An 11874-nucleotide genomic window follows, 5' to 3' on the forward strand; every position below is an offset into this window, starting at 1 on the left:
GTAAACTAAAGAGGATTAAATTTGGTAACCTTTCTTCATAACTAAAATGTTCCATTTCTTTTACATCTAGTTCCATAATAGTTCAAACCGTTCACAAATAATTTGACTCCTTGCAATGGGTGGGAGGGAGGCAGGGCGGAGTATCCATCACAATGAGCTGTAGTGGTTATGTTGCTTAGAATGCTCCTGTAAAGGCTAACCCCAAGGTTATTAAGGAGGGGGAGCATGACTGCTGCCCGTGGGGAGTTGGCATGGTAACCAAATTGGTTACAATGTTTTGTCAGAGTTAGGTATCGGGAATTCTGGGAGAACTCACCAGACCACTGTAGCACAGCCTAGGGATCCTGGTGGTGCTTTTTTTCTGGTCCGTTCGGTGGTTCAGAGAGTGGATAGAGCTGACTCCCTGCTTCAAACCAGTGAGTATAATTGCACTCGCGCTTGGCAATCTGGTGAGTCACAGACAGGGACTAGTGTACAGCAAGTAAAGTTATAGGTTTACTCTGGGCGGTCTTAGATAGGTTAACTCCTGGCGCAGAGCAGGCAAGTAGCAAATCTAATGATTCTAATATTGGCACTACTTTCAAATGCCAATGTGGGCTGAGGCATATAGGGCAAACGTCCCTTCACTTGGACCAGTTTGTGAAGTAGCTCCATTGGGACTTCACGTCCCTATGGACATCAAAGAAAAGATTTTAGAGGGTGAGTTTGTGGACCTACTATCTCTAGTGACAGCGGATAAGGAGACAGTGGATAGACCACGTTGTGGTGACCCGACGGAATGGGAAAAAGGTAAGCAGTTTCTCTGTACTTTTGAAAATTGGCTACAGTTTGTTATGTTTGTTAGTATCCTGTTCAATAGGTTTCTGGAGCCGGCCCCTTCCCTATTTGCTTACTTAGATCTAATATGGGGGGCCTACAAAGTTTATGGAGGTCAATGCTGGTATGTGACCAGCAATTTAGGCAAAAAAAAGACAGTCCGACCTCACTTGAACTTCGGAGTCAAGCATGGTAATTTATGGCTGTTACTAATGACACCGTGCTGTCTGGCTACATTTCCATCAACCGCCTGCGCTCGTGAACTGGACGCTTATAGGTTAATCCACCACCTGTCCTTCCCCAATGGACGTCAACTAATGATGGCATTTCAAAAGATTATTGTCAGGTTCAGTATGCATCCTTTGATAGGGCATTGGAGTTGGTTTGCGGCGCAGGTTAAGGCGACTTCTAACGTGCCTTCCGCCCTGGAATTTTTTACTGATGCTCTGTATCTATCAGTTATGGTGCATACTTTCAGGGCCACTGATGTGCGAGCCGATGGGCTTCGACTTGGGCTGGGAAGGAGTGTTAGGTGACATCACATTGCCCGTAAGAGTGCTCTCTCACACTCTTACGGCTGCATCTGCATCCCGCCACAGCCTAACATTAAAATGCCCAAACTCTTACAGGCCACATCCCACAGTGCCCCCAGGGCAGTCCGACCGTGCCCCATATTACAAACAGGAGTCTTTACTGGTGTCATTAATTTTTTTTCCCTCTTTTAGAGGAAAGGTTTAGTAAGTAGGGCTGTATAAACAAAGTGATTGAAAGGGACACTGTAGGTAATTGAAGTGGTCTGGGTGCAGTGTCCCTTTTGCACCTAATTTACATTGCAGCTCTAAGTCTGCCCTCAGTGGCTGTCTACCAGATAGCCATAAGAGGGCTTCCTGAATCGAAACAGACCTTAGTCCGTTACACTCTGCATTTTTCCCCAAAGGATAGCATTGATTCATTGCTGTCATATGAGGAGGTCTAATGCATGTGCAGCATTTGCAGTGCATGCGCATTAGCGCCCGCTCGTCACGGGACATCGGAGGGTGAGGAGCGTCGCCCCAGCGCCAAAGGACATCGGCACTGGGATCAGGTAAGTAAATAAAGGATTTTTAACACTTTATTTACCGGGTAAGGAGGGCGTGAAGGAGTGGGGAGGCAGAGGGAGCGGTAGTTCCAGGAATACACATTTGTATTCCTAGCACTATAGTATGCCTTTAACTACTAAATTGAGCAGCAAGACTGCACAGGCTTAATCTATACACCAAAATAGCACGATTAAGCTAAAGTTGTTTGGGTGACTGTAGTGTGCTTTTATTTTTTTCCAAAGTCAGTTTTGTTTGCAATACACTAGTCCTTAGCTACCAATACCACCAACCTGTAGGGTAAAAAGTACAGCATCAAACTATTTTTTTTGTATGTTTGTTTTTACTATTATAATAAAAAAATTTACTTTTCCAGTGTTCATCACTCCTGGGATTACATTCTATTACCTCATATTATTTTATCACCAGTAAGGGAATAGCAGTTCCCCATAGACATCTGTAGGAGAATTCAATTTCCAGTGTTAAACGTATCTAAGGTAATAGAATCCAGCCCCAGATGAGATTTGTAATCAATATTTCCACAAGGACCATTATCACACCAATCTGCCTACGTCAACTAGAGAGTTGATGTTATAATCTTTGTGGTAAATTTTTATAAGGATGTTATTTTAAATCAACCCTTTTCATTAGGCTGTATGCCAGGAAACTACTCGCCAATGTTATTTTTAATGTTATATAATGTGAATATTTATTAAAATGTTGAGTGTATGTGTGGTGTGGCTGTGCTGTAAGTGTTGTAGCTGTGTGTGAGGAGTATGTTATGGCTTTCTTTGTGTGATGTATAAAGCTGGCTGTGTGTGTGGTTGTGGGGAGGTTAAGTGCTGTAGTGAGGAGTTCAAAGGCAGTAGTGGTGAGGGGTGCTGTAGTGAGGCGATAACTTCAGGCTTTTTGCTGTAAACACTGTCTTTTCAGAGAAAATGCAGTGTTTACATTCACTGGCCACTCCTCAGATGGCTTTTAGAGATCTCTCCTGGGTCATGGCTGCCTAAAATGCATCCAAACATTCAGTGTCTCCTCCCTCTGCATGCAGACACTGAACTTTCCTCATAGAGATTCATTGATTCAATTAATATCTATGAGGAGATGCTGATTGGCCAGGGCTGTGTTTGAATCATGCTGGCTCTGCCCCTGATCTGCCTCTTTGTCAGTCTCAGCCAATCCTATGGGGAAGCATTGTGATTGGATCAGGCCACCACTTCTGATGATGTCGGCAGACTGCTTGTTTTTCTAAAGGGCAAACAGCATGCAGATCTACAGCTTCAGGCTTGAATACAGTAAGATTCTGCTACATTTATGGAGGCATGAGGGGCCCAGGGGGGTTAGATGGTGGTTTTAACACTATAGGGTCAGGAATGCATGTTTGTGTTCCTGACCCTATAGTGACCCTTTAAGCTCATGGCAGCTCACTCATTTGTTCTGGTCATCACCAGGGTTGTGGTCTGCCAACGGTTCCCGGTCACTCAGAAATGTCCATCAAGCGATCAAGTATCTACTCTTTTGGACTGCCAATCTATCAGGAATGACTTTCACACTGGTTCCTTCCTGTCAGGGTCTTACCTGAGTTGGGAGTCTGTAGCGCAGATATGTTGCTCACCCTTGCAGATAGCCACAGGCCGAGGTGGTCAGGTAAGAATTCACCTGGCCTGTGGGTCTGTGCACGGGGGCTGTGCAGGATGCAGTACCAAATACGCAGGACAGGCAAGGACAGAACCAGCAGGATAGTCGAGGGATAGCCGAGGTCAAAGGATGCCAGAGGTCAGGAACAACGAGGAGTAGCCGAAGTCAAGGGGTGCCAGAGGTCAGAATAAACGTAGTCACAAGCCGAGGTGAAATAAACGAAGCAGATAAACTGGAACACTGGTACGACACAGCAACACTAGATCAAAGACTTGACCCTGAGCACAGGAAGAGGCTGGGTTTAAATACCCTGCTGATGACCGATGAGAGTCAGGTGAGACACAGCCAAGTCAAGGTGCAGCCCCCGGTGTATAAGCCATGCCAGGAAGAACAAGACCGGACTCAGTAGTCTCTGTGTAAAGCTGCTGTGGCTCAGAGGTAGAAATCAGGACTAGGACTGATAAGTTCCCCGGTTCAAGTCCCCTGTTGGGAACTCCAGGAGCGACCATGTCTGTCTGTCTGTCTGTCTAACAGGTGAGTACCCTGACAGTACCTCCCCCTTTAAAAACGACCTCTGGGCGTAAGTAGGTTCCTCATTGAAATAATCCGCCTCTCCAGAGTCACTCTCAGAATCCATCGAGTCCCCATAGTGAAAGTCCTCAGTATGGAATCCCTTATTAGCTCGGGATTTCCCAGTACCAGCTTCTGGTACGGCTGACGATCTGTCTAGGTTCCGGGTAGGGGTGGCAAGAACTTCCACAACTTTGGCAGGAACAGTGCTCGTAGCTAGCAGTGCTTTTTCGAACACTTCTAGGTCTTTTTTACAGACCGTAGTGCCATTAGAAGCAATGACACAATCCATAGGTAAATCCTTTTCAAGTGGGCAGGAAGTAGTGGTGGTACTACAGGAAGTAACTTTGGTAGTAGATGCAGACGACTCTGGAGCAGGAGGTATAGCATTTTCCATGGAAACCAAGCCTGGGCAGGAATAACGGCTCCCTTGTAGCTCTTTAGGCTGATATGCGGTGTACACTGGACGAAGGATATTATTACCCAGTCGGAGAGCTGGAGGTCTAGGAGGGCGAACAGGACAAAGCGTGATGAAGTGTCCTCCTTCTCCACAGTAAAAACACAGACCATGGCTTCTCCTTCGGTCCCTCTCCCTAGGTGTGACTTTGCAGTGGACACGTCCAATTTGCATAGGTTCCTCAGGGTCAAGTGGAACACAGGATACCTCTGGAGTTTTCCTGGGAACTGGGTCATAAGAGGGCATCACTGGGGTGTGGTGATAGTACTCGGTTCCTTGGTAACGTAGACTCCGCGATTTTTTAGTAGGTGGAGCTGGCTTGGGCTTAGTGGTCCTGCACTGTGAGTCCATAGCAATAATAAAGGATTCCCAGCTGACAAGGACAGGACTCTTCCTCTGCAACATTTGGTAAGACCAAACTTTGATGCGTCCAGACAACAGGTTGATAGCCGCTCTGACCCTGATGAAATCCGTGGCGTAAGTTCAAGGCTTTAAAGAAAACAATACCTCGCAATCCATCCTGAATGACTGAAAGGACGTGTAGTTACCATCAAATCTGTCGGGCATGATGACAAAGGGTTCCGGAGCTGGATGTACTGCGCCTTTAAGAGAAAAAATTTCTTGCTGCAACTCCGAAACAGTCTGGGCCAGGCTGGACACTTGCTGGAGTGAGGATGAGCACATTTCTGCGGACTCCATATTGGTCAAGTCTTTTGTCAGGGTCTCACCTGAGTTGGGAGTCTGTAGCACAGATATGTTGCTCACCCTTGCAGATAGCCACAGGCCGAGGTGGTCAGGTAAGAATTCACCTGGCCTGTGGGTCTGTGCACGGGGGCTGTGCAGGATGCAGTACCAAATACGCAGGACAGGCAAGGACAGAACCAGCAGGATAGTCGAGGGATAGCCGAGGTCAAAGGATGCCAGAGGTCAGGAACAACGAGGAGTAGCCGAAGTCAAGGGGTGCCAGAGGTCAGAATAAACGTAGTCACAAGCCGAGGTCAAATAAACGAAGCAGATAAACTGGAACACTGGTACGACACAGCAACACTAGATCAAAGACTTGACCCTGAGCACAGGAAGAGGCTGGGTTTAAATACCCTGCTGATGACCGATGAGAGTCAGGTGAGACACAGCCAAGTCAAGGTGCAGCCCCCGGTGTATAAGCCATGCCAGGAAGAACAGGACCGGACTCAGTAGTCTCTGTGTAAAGCTGCTGTGGCTCAGAGGTAGAAATCAGGACTAGGACTGATAAGTTCCCCGGTTCAAGTCCCCTGTTGGGAACTCCAGGAGCGACCACGTCTGGCTGTCTCTCTAACAGGTGAGTACCCTGACACTTCCATTTCATTGTACATGTGTGACAAGTAAAGAGTTAATAAATAATAGAAAAAGTATTAAAATAAAGTGTCTGTGCACTTTAAATGGCAGCATCTAGTTAACAAAAAATATAAATCTCTCATTGACCATGTTATCACAAAACATATGGATATGGGAGAGATGATGATACAGTGCATTCTCATGTAACAGCTGTAGCTGCCGTACCACTGCTACTGCCAATTACAGATAATGACAAGTCGTGGGTATAAAATTATTTGTAACCATGCAATCCAGCAAATCAGGGATAGATTACGGAACACTTCGGACTCTCACACACTGCAGATCAGCAGTCTCCCATAGTACACTGGATGAGATGCAGATCCCATGCACAGTTGCTGCTGAGATGATTGATGACAGTTACCATGTGTAAATATGGCATTGCATAGCTGTTTTGTCCTGGGAGACATTCAATTAAAGGAAAAACTGATTTCAGGTCCCATGTTGCACACTGTGACTCAGGCAGAATCTAAAGAAGCAGATTCAGGCTGCAGAACGGTTTCAGATCTACTGTGTATTCCTGGACACATATGATGACTTCTATATTCTAATGAGCTGTACATGAAAAGTGATACCCTGTAAAATGACATCCAAAAACAGAAGGGAAATGCTTTGTTGATTAATTGATTTTCGTCCTGTTAAATATTAATTCTTAGTACAGCAGTGCATCCATATTAATTTATTGCCACACAACATGAAAATGTTGTATGTGAGGAAATCCGGGAGGATATGGCAACTCCAGCTGCTGTGAAGTACATGCTGCAGCCCTGGGGCGGTAGGCAGGAGCGGCGCGGCATGGCAAAGATCTCCTTCACTGGCCAGCCCATTCTTCTGTTGTGTGGCTGAAGAAAAGGGGGAAATTTTCCACTACCACAACCTGTCACCCCACATTAGTCCCTGCCATCCCACTTCAGCCCATCTTCTCCCACCATAGCCTCATTCCCCCTTTACTGCTTCTGTTACCCCACTACAACCCCTGTCAGCATCCAACCCTCAATAGTTCATCTCCTCCCACTACATCCCCATTCCCCACGCTCCAGGCACTAAACTCCCACTACAGCCCCTATCCCCATTATAGCACTACCCTCCTCACTACTCCACTGCAGCAGCCCCTATACCCCATTATATCTACAATCCTCCCCACTACTCTACCCTGATTTGTGTAACTTAATCATAGGGGAAGGGATTGTGATGTCCGTTATATTGCGTCAAGTAAGGAGTGTGACATATCTATAGAATGGAAAAATGGTAACAAATTCATAGATGCAATTATTATTTCTGTGGCAAGTACATAAGAGGAGATAGAACCAAATGTTGCCATTAGGATTGATGTTGGTCTAGAGCACAAGGGGGTGGTCCCATATAGTTACTATAGGTACGCCTTACCTCCACCTCTGGGAGAGGCTTGGTAATTCACAGGGTATATATCTAATGATACTGAATTGTGTATTGTACTTGCTTGGGGGCCAGAATCTAATTCTGAGTGAGTCACCCTCCTCCTTACCAGAGACCCCCTGGGAAGAAGTTTTACTTTGAAAACCTAAGTAAGTAATTAGGACTTCTGTTATTTTATCCCTTTTGATTTTATCTGTTGTTGGTGTAACTAATTTGATTGTCATCTATATTTTTGTATGCACTGTGACTATGTTTTGCTCATAATAAATATTTCTTTATTAAGTTCTGCCTTTGTCTGATAAAGAATCACGTTACCTGAAGAGACTAATTAGTGTTTTGCACTTGCTTAAATATTGGGCTAAGTAATATTCGGTGGGTTTTTATTATTAAGTTACCTGGGGGACCAACCAAGGCACCCCATTTATAAATTGTCTTGGTGGTGGCAGCGTTAAAATAGTAATATTTATATTATTATGGTTAGGTGTGGGCTTTGTTAAGTGGAATTTTATCATTATTTCCGGTCTAGTGCAGACAAATAGTGAACTTTAACCCTTTCCCCACCACAACTACGTCACGCACACTCTTGAAGTATGGTGCGTTCGTGACATGCCCCCTTAGCTCCACTACAGCCTCTAATCACTCACCCACTATGCTACCCAAAATGGCCTCTGTCTCCCCACTTAATCCCCTATTCACCCATTACCATCCCAAATGCAACACAATAATCAGCCACCCCCAAGTATGCATCCCCACATACACCACCTCAGACATCCCAACATGCAAAAGCTCATTTCAGGGAGGTGGCTTCACCACAGCCCATGCGTGTACTGCCATGCACACATGCACGTCTCAAAACACACACAGCCACCAAACATCTATGAACAATGACATGATATTTCATTATGACATACAACTATTTACATATTACAACTATTTACACACACTATTAACAAATGGACTCATGCACACATCTTGACACACAGATACGGACACTGACACATACATACACACACACACACACAGATACGGACACTGAGACAAATATATGGACACTGTCACACACACACTCAGATACACACACTGGCACACGCACACTCAGTTACACACTGACATACAGATACACACACACTCAAATACACAGATACACAGACTGATATATACACACACTTAGATACACACACTGGCACATACACACTCACTCAAATACACACTGACACACATATGTACACACTGACACACAGATATATACACACACACTCAAATAAAATTCAGGGGGATGGAAAGGGAAGGCGGTCCTTAAGATATGCTAAATGCCTTTAATTTATTAAGGGCATTTAGCATATATAATAGCTTGGAAATCACACACACAATCTGAGATATATAGTATGTCAGATTGGGTGTGATTTCCGGGATATTGTTTGACACTTGAGGGTGTCAGGGAGCAGGGCCGGCGCTACCTGTTAGGCGGACTAGGCAGGAGCGCCAGCCCCCCTCATGCTGCAGCCGCCCGAGCGCTCTGCAGAGAGCCTCAGGCAGCTGCAGCTTTGCCCGGGCTGGTGCGTCCATGAGGGCGCACCGCCCGGGCGCAGCATGAGGAGAGGGGCTGACAGGAGGGAAGCGCTCAGCGCTCCCTCCTGTCTCTCCCTCACTGTAGCGTGGCCGAGCGCTGTATGGTCCACGGGTACAGGGAGCATCTGTCTCCTGTACCCGGCCGGACTAACAGGAAGTGCACACTGAGTGTGCACTTCCTGTTAGTCCAGCCGGGTACAGGAAACAAAAGCTCCCTGTACCCGCGGACCATACAGAGCTCGGCCACGCTACAATAGAGGTGGGGGGAGAAAGAGAGTGGGGAGGAGGGAGGGGGGAGGGGGGGGGAAGAGAGTGGGGAGGCGGGAGGGGGGAGAAAGAGAGTGGGGAGGGAGAAAGAGAGTGGGGAGGGAGGGAGAAAGAGAGTGGGGAGGAGGGAGAGGGAGAAAGAGAGTGGGGAGGGAGGGAGAAAGAGAGTGGGGAGGGAGGGGGGAGAAAGAGAGTGGGGAGGGGGAGAAAGAGAGTGGGGAGGGATGAGGGGGGAGAAAGAGAGTGGGGAGGGATGGAGGGGGGAGAAAGAGAGTGGGGAGGGAGGAAGGGGGAGGGAGGGAGGGAGGGAGGGAGGAGAAAGAGAGTGGGGAGGGGGAGAAAGAGAGTGGGGAGGGATGGAGGGGGGAGAAAGAGAGTGGGGAGGGATGGAGGGGGGAGAAAGAGAGTGACAAGGGAGGGAGGGGGAGAAAGAGAGTGGGGAGGGAGGGGGGAAGAGAGTGACAAGGGAGGGATGGGGGGAAGAGAGTGACAAGGGAGGAATGGGGGGGAAAGAGAGTGACAAGGGATGGGGGGGAAAGAGAGTGACAAGGGATGGGGGAAAGAGAGTGACAAGGGATGGGGGAAAGAGAGTGACAAGGGAGGGGGGAAAGAGAGTGAGAAGGGAGGGGGGAAAGAGAGTGACAAGGGAGGGAGGGGGAGAAAGTGAGTGACAAGGGAGGGGGGAGAAAGTGAGTGACAAGGGAGGGAGGGGGAGAAAGAGAGTGGGGAGGGGGAGAAAGAGAGGGGGTGAAAGAGAGTGGGGAGGGAGGGGGGAGAAAGATAGTGACAAGGGAGGGAGGGGGAGAAAGAGAGTGACAAGGGGGGGAGAGAGTGACAAGGGAGGGATTGGGGAAAAGAGAGTGACAAGGGAGGGGGGGAAGAGAGTGACAAGGGGGGGAAGAGAGTGACAAGGGAGGGAGGGGGGAAAGAGAGTGACAAGGGAGGGAGGGGGGAAAGAGAGTGACAAGGGAGGGAGGGGGGAAAGAGAGTGACAAGGGAGGGAGGGAGGGGGGAAAGAGAGTGACAAGGGAGGGAGGGAGGGGGGAAAGAGAGTGACAAAGGAGGGAGGGAGGGGGGAAAGAGAGTGACAAAGGAGGGAGGGGGAGAAAGAGAGTGACAAGGGAGGGAGGGGGGGATAAAGAGAGTGACAAGGGAGGGAGGGGGGAGAAAGAGAGTGACAAGGGAGGGAGGGGGAGAAAGAGATTGACATCCATCACACACACGCACACACACACACACACACACAATCATGCAACCCTTACACACACAGAAACACACAATGCATTCCTTACACACACTCAATGCACCCCTTACAGACACACACACTGCATCCCGTACATACACAGAAACACACCTTGCAGCCCTTACACATACAAACACAGATTAACACAATGCATTCCTTACACACATATCAGGACATCCCCATACACACTCCACCCCCTGTGAACAAACTCATTGGTGGAACATGAAGGTGGACCCTGAGCTGTATAAAGGGCCCCCAAAAAAGGGAGCTGCTTCCCGTTCTCCCAGAACATTGATTTTTGTGACCACAGTTACAAACAGCCTCCAGAGATCCTGTTCTACACCAGACCAGTGGTGCCAGACTGCAGCTAGAGCCCATCATCATCCTCATCTGGTTGTAAGTAGGCAATCTAGCATATTATTCGTGGCACTAATCTCTAATTTACCTGACATTAAAGAAACACTATAGTCCCCAGAAGCACTGCAGCTTAATGTAGTGGTTCTGGTGTCTATAGCCTGTCCCTGCAGGCCTTTTAATGTAAACACGGCGGCACTGTAGCACTGGCGTTAGTTAACATGGCAGATCATATGGGTGGGGCATTGTGATGTCACATGGGGGGGGGGGGGGGGCGGCAAACTTTACTTTTGCCTAGGGCGGCAAAAATCCTTGCACCGGCCCTGTCAGGGAGACACACTACACATACGGAAGTCTCCCGGACCTACCGGAAGACTTGGGATGTCTGCCACCTCAGGTTGCCACATGGACAGTATTTTACCAGCACAGCTGGCATTTGAGGCTATCAGTGCCGGTATTGCAAAAAATACTGTCAAGGCAAAGGTATTTTTCTCTGACGGGACTCTGGGAAAGTGATGCGAGACATGGAGCCAGAATATCCAGTTCTGTTATACATGGCAGATAAACACATTGCTATACACAATACCACACAAAGACACAGCAGACTCACACACATACAGTATACAGACACTGACACACACCTTTAGACAAAGTATTCACACAATGAAGCACATACACTCAAACAGTATTCACACGCTGCTATGCACACACTCATTTAGACAGTATACAAACCCTTCTACACATACATGTTGCTACCCAGCCAGACACAGAACACACATTGTAAGTAGTTTATTACTGATTTAAGGAATTTTCCTCTTATTTTAGTAAATTAGACGTTGCGTAAAACCAGGTGACGTAGTGTGCTATGATGTCACATGTATACAATTAATTACACAAATTAGCATGGCCAGTATTTTTTTTTTCTAACTACCACAATTAACCTTCACACACAGCAAAGAGGGTAAACCCATTCCTGCATGGAGACATTCAGTTGTGTTTATGTGTCATTGTGGAACTGTTCCATTGGACCATTCATGGTTATTCACTACTGTGTTGGAAGTTGAGGGGTTAATCTATTAGACTGAGGGGTTAATTTACTGAACTCTGATCTGTAAAGA

The sequence above is a fragment of the Pelobates fuscus genome, chromosome 11 (assembly GCF_036172605.1).
Source record: "Pelobates fuscus isolate aPelFus1 chromosome 11, aPelFus1.pri, whole genome shotgun sequence".
NCBI lineage: Eukaryota > Metazoa > Chordata > Amphibia > Anura > Pelobatidae > Pelobates > Pelobates fuscus.